Source organism: Pinus tabuliformis, chromosome 8 (genome assembly GCF_031772625.1).
Source record: "Pinus tabuliformis cultivar Carrire ecotype Pingquan chromosome 8, CPIR1, whole genome shotgun sequence".
Taxonomy (NCBI): domain Eukaryota; kingdom Viridiplantae; phylum Streptophyta; class Pinopsida; order Pinales; family Pinaceae; genus Pinus; species Pinus tabuliformis.
The window spans coordinates 290,697,515-290,703,438 of NC_142294.1; positions in this window are offsets into that span (position 1 = coordinate 290,697,515).

The following is a 5,924-nucleotide window of genomic DNA, read 5'->3' on the forward strand; positions in this document are numbered from 1 at the left end:
TTCTAGAAATTGTATGATAATGGAGTCATTGGCCTGCCTACAGGGGACAGCTTCTACCCATTTGGTGAAATAGTCTATAGCAGTCAGAATCCACCTATGCTGGCCAGAGGATGGGGGGTGAATTTCACCAATAAAGTCTAAACCCCATTGCTGGAATGGTCTCTCAGTTGAAACAGGTTTGAGTGGTAAAGGAAATAGCTTTCTCTTCCCTTCAAAGATTTGACATTTGTGACAAGATATTACAAATTTTCTTACATCAGTAAACAAGGAGGGCCAATAAAAACCAGCCCTTAGGATTTTATCAGCTGTGGATTTCCAGTATAAGTGTCCTCCACAGTCACCTGCATGAAATTCTTTGAGGACATTGTCAGTCTCATCCAATGTTAGGCAATTAAGTAAGATTCCTTCATGATTTCTCCAAAACAAAACATTATCTATGATACAAAATTTTGATGCTTTCATTTTCAAGAACCTTTTCTTAGTTCTGGACAACCCTGGAGGAGCTTGCAGGTTTAACAATACAAAACATATATCAGTATACCAGGGAGATTGCATAAAGGCTTGGTTGATCTGTGGAGTCGCCATCTCCTTTTCGTTGTCCAGTTCATTAATGTCAAGGGCTTGGAAATTGGTTTCAGCCATCAGCTTGGCTAAACCTTGTCCTTTTATCAGTTTGGTAGGCTTGATTTCCATGTCATATTCTAAGATTTTGGCAATCCATTTGCCCCTTCTACCTTCAATTCCTTCTTGGGTTAAAATGTCTTTAACCACTGCATTTGGGACATAGGAAATGACATGAGAATACAGGATATAGATTCTAAAGTCTTTGATTGCTTTTACCAATGCATAGGCTTGTTTTTCCATAATTTGATACTTTAAGGGGGCATCTCTAAGGGCTCTGCTAAAGAATGCAATGGGTTTTTCACAGCCTTGGTCATCTTTTTGTAACAGAACAATAGCAATTGTATGCTCAGATGCAAAAGAAAAAATGATGAAATCTCTATCAAACCTAGGGCTTGTTAGGACTGGTGTGTTTGTCAGCGCTCTCTTGATATCCTCAAAGGCTTGTCTAGCTTCCATGGTCCATTTGACCTTGGAATCCCTCTTCAGCATATTGTTTAACAGTCTTGTGAGCTCAGCCAAATTGGGAATGAACCTTCTCAAGAAGTTGATTTTTCCTAGAAAGCTTTGTAGTTCTTTGATGTTTCTCGGATGAGGTACTTGTAGGATAGCTTGAATTCTATCTGAATCGATCCTAATACCATCTTTTGAGATTATATGCCCTAGGAGTTTACCTTCCTCCAGACCAAACAGTGATTTCTTTGGGTTTAAAGATATGCCATATTTTCTACAAATTGTGAAAACCTGCCTCAAGTGTTCTAAGTGTTCTTGGTCCGATTTTGAAAAGGCAGTAAGATCATCCAGGTAGACCACCAGAAAATCATGGATTTCCTTGGCGAAGGCTATATCCATTGCTCTTTGGAAGGTGGCCCCTGCATTCTTAAGCCCAAAAGGCATTTTAACATATTTGAAAGTTCCCCATGGTGTTGTGAAGGCAGTTTTGTCTTAATCATCCGGGTGTACTAGAATCTGATTGAATCCAGAGAATCCATCTAATAATGAGATCCTAGAGGCTCCCACTACCCTTTGTAGGATATGATCCATTTTTGGTAAGGGGTAATGGTCTTTGAGAGATACTTTATTCAAATTTCTTAGGTCAACACACAGTCTGATCTCTCCTGTCTTTTTCCTAGTAGGCACTAGGTTTGAAATCCATTCTGAGAACCTAATTGGGGTAATGATTCCTGCTTCATACATACGTTTCACTTCTTTTCCAATGAGGGGGAGGAGCACAGGGTTCACTCTTCTAAGTTTTTGTTTGAAAGGCTTTTGGTTTTCTTTTAAAGGTATGGTGTGCTGGATGACTGAGGTATCATAGGATTTGAGGTCCTCATAGCTCCAGGCAAAGACATCTTGGAACTCTTTAAACAACTCAATGTATTTCAATTTCTGATCAGGTGGTAATGCTTTAGATAATTTTATCATTTTGGGATTTTCTGTAGTTCCAATGTTACAATCTTCAATTTCGGCATTCAGTGGTTGCATTTTTGGTTTTCTTGAGATATCATTTGAATCAAACAGATCCTCCAAAGGGGTTAAACCTGTGGGCAGAAAATTATCTTTTAGCTCAATTACCTCTGCTTCTGTTTCAGCCAGTTCATCTCCATCTATCTGTCTCAACTTTTGTATAGTTTCGTTGTTAAAGGTGGTAGGGTGCAAAACCAGATTAGCTGTTTCAGCTGATATATTCTGTGTAATTGTGTGTGCCTGTTGTTGATCATCTCTAGTGGTTGAATCAATGTTAATGCCGGAGAATTCCTCTTTTAGAGTGAGGAAGTTATTTATCTGTGTGTCACTCTCAAAGACTTGCCAATTCTTGATGTTGTCCGGAACTGCAGGTCTATGTTTGATTTCAGCAGTGAAAGTATGATTGGGTTTGAAAGGCAGCTTGCAAGTGCTGGCAAAGGTTGCCAAGCTATGAGCATGTAGATTGAGTTCTCTAGAAATTTTAGTTAACTGGGATTCTGAGAAGGTATCCAGTACCTGTATAGCCGCTCCCTTATATGCTCTTAACCTTAGATCATTTGTGGTGAAGTTTCCTTTCATTTGTTGTATGATCAGATCTAAATCTCCTAAGATTGAAACTTTGGTTGCACCCAAATTTTTTATGAGTTTGAGACCTAACAAAAGGGCCTCATACTCAGCCATATTGTTTGTGCATCGAAAGTTTAACCTATATGCATGACCCTCAGCCTGGTCATTGTGCATATTATGGATCCAGACTCCTGCCCCAGCTCCTAACTTGTTTACAAAGCCATCAAATTCTAAGTACCATAAGGTTTCATGATCAAGATTTGGATTGAGATTTTTAGTAAGTTGGATCATGGGCAGATTGTTTCCTTGCAAGTTGCTTGATACATCATGCTCTTTTGTTATCTCAGTTATGCCTAAAGCCCTTTGGTCTTGGGGGGGAAATTGTTCATTTAATTTCTCTGCCTCTGCTGCTATTAATAGTTCAGAATAAGCCTTGCTGCAGATGTCAGCATTGTAGAGAATAAATGAATCCATGTCAGAGTGTATTGAATAGATAGGGAAGTTTTGGGGCTTCTCTTGACTACTTACCACATATTTCATTAATGTTTCGCGATATAATCTCTTTGGCTGTCCAAAGACTGAAATGGTTGCATAGGACATATCTAATTGCAAAGATCCTTGGAGTTTGGTCCCCCAGGATCTGGACAAGAGCATACCATACTTAGGAGGTATGTCAGCTACCACTACATCCATCAAGATTGTTTTGGTTGGGTATTGGACCAGGGAGACACATAAATCTTTAATCAATCCTAAGAACCTGACTTGGCTTGAATCAAATGAGAATAGATCTTTATAAGGTCTTGTGATGTCTAAGTTGAGTTTTTCCATTACAGATTTGGGCATTAAGTTGTGTGAGGCCCCAGAATCAAACATTGCATTGTGTAGAACCTTATCATGAATGTTTAAGCTGACATAGAAGGGTGGAACCCCTCCATTTTCTGTTTTTCCATTAACCTTAGGGCCAAACAGTAACTCTAGTTGATCATCTAGGACATTGACCGCATCTTTATTGTCTGATATTTGGAGTGACCTATTAATCTGCTGCCTGTACACTTGATGTTTGGACAATTCAGAAAGAGGAATTGATATCTTTAGCTTACTTATTTCTGTTTCCAAGTTAAAGGGATTTTCTATTTGAATCTTGGCATTAAGTGCAACAGGTTTTTCTTTTTCAGCTGGGTTGTCAATGGTCTTTTGTTCATGGTTGGTATGGTTTTGAATGAAATTGGTACCCTGTTTGTTTCCAGGGGTGGTATCTGGCCTAGTCTTTGCAGGGTGGAGTGGGGCTGGCTGGTTTTCAGAGGGCTGTTGTTCTGAGATATCCTCCACAGTGATTTCTGTGGTATGTGGGTTTGAGTTGCCAGCTGATTGCGGAAGAGTAGTCTTGTCATTGGTCTTTTTTGGCTGCTTATTGTCCCTTGATTTAAGAGGTTCAGGTACATCTATAGTTCTCGTCCTTAGTTTATACTGTTTGTGTACCTCATAAACTACTGCATCATAACCTTCTCTGAAATCAAATGATTCTCCGGACTTAGTGTGAAATTGATTGTCATTATAAACCTCTTGATCTTCTTGTGTTAAAAAGACCTAATGTTCACTTTCTAAACCCATCAGGTTGATGTGAGTATCCTCAGTAGGTTCATTAGATGTTGAAGCCTCAGCATAATTTTCTTGGAAAGGAGGTCTGGTGTGCTGGTCTGGATCAGTCCTTCCAACATTAGGATTTTGATTCTTTCTAAAATCTGGGTTTCTAACATTGCTTGGTTGACCTTCCCATGATGATTTTCTTCCTATGGTTTCTACCCTGTCCCCAAGTCTATCCATACCTTTGATGATTGCATCCAACTTTTTCTCAAATGATGAGGGTTCTTCCTTAAAAGTGGTTCTTCTTTCAGTTCTTTCCTGGTTTCTTTTAACAATCAAATTTGCCTCTACGCTGACAGCTATGTTTTTCATGTCTGCCAAAGTTGCAGGGGCTCTTTCCCTCAGTTGATATGCCATATCAACATCAAACCCATCAGGGAACTTAATTAATTCCAAATCAGGTGGAGGCCTAAGATTTTGAGGAATGGCATCATAAACAGTGTTAAATCTGGTACAATAATCTAGGACAGTTTCTTGTGGGCCTCTCCTTATGGTGTCATACTCTGATAAAATGTGTAGAGGATCCTTTTTCTTTTCCCATATGTTCAGGAAGGATTGATAAAGAGCGCCCGAATTGGCTATGGAATTTGCAGCAAGTGCTCTGAACCAAGTTCTTACTTCACCTGTTAAAATTTGGACAAAAATTTTCATTCTCACATCATCATCGTCTATTTCATAGTTTTCAAAGTAATCTTGCATTTTCTTGGTGTGCTGTAAGGCAGTGTATGTACTGTTTCCATCAAAATAAGTGATCTTACTTTGGTAGTCCTGAGGCATGGCCCCAGGATTACCAGGTAGCTGAAGGGGAGCATAACGATTAGCCATATTTGGAGGGATAAATGGGACAACAGGTAGAAGGGGTACAACTAGAACAACAGGGACAACAATAGCAGTTTGTGTTTTGGGTGGAGGTGTGAATAGTATGTTTTGGGAAGTGGATGAGGAAGAGGGGGAAGACTGGGTTATATGGGGATGAACCGATGGTTTAGCAAGGGTTGGGATATAACTTTGCTGAACTGCCTCAGGGCTGGAATCAGCAAATTCTTCTGATTCCTTTTGGTTCCTATGAGTCTTGGGAATCAAATTAGGATTATCGAAAACAGGTGGAGGATTTGGGTCAGGATTTGACCTGGTATGCCTAGTTCACTTTTTAGGAGCCAGCTTCCAAACTTGTTTTTGGTATTTTTAAGAATATTTTCCGAATTGTTAAGGAACTGCTCTAGTTTTTGGAACCACTATCTAAAGTAGACAGCAGTTGAAAAATTCGTTCTTTCCCTAGTGGAGTCACCAGTTATGTTAACACTCAGGTTGTTCCCTTTGACTCCTAAGGGAATGCGGCCGAGGTAACCACAAACCAATCTTTGGATCACAGGTTCTAGCCCACCTGCAATCAGAGAGGGCTCTCTCTTTAGGATTTAGCTTTGTTGTGTAATGTTTTAGGCTAGTTATGATGCACTGAATTTTGTTTAAAGTTTTGGTTGAATGATATCTTCTAACAGCTAAAATGCATTGTTCAGGGGTTTTAGTCCATTGGGCATTGGAGTCTGTGATTATGTGCTGCTTAAGGTATTTAGTGAGAATGGTGATACTGCAGAGCCAGATGGGCACTCATGAAACAATCTTCA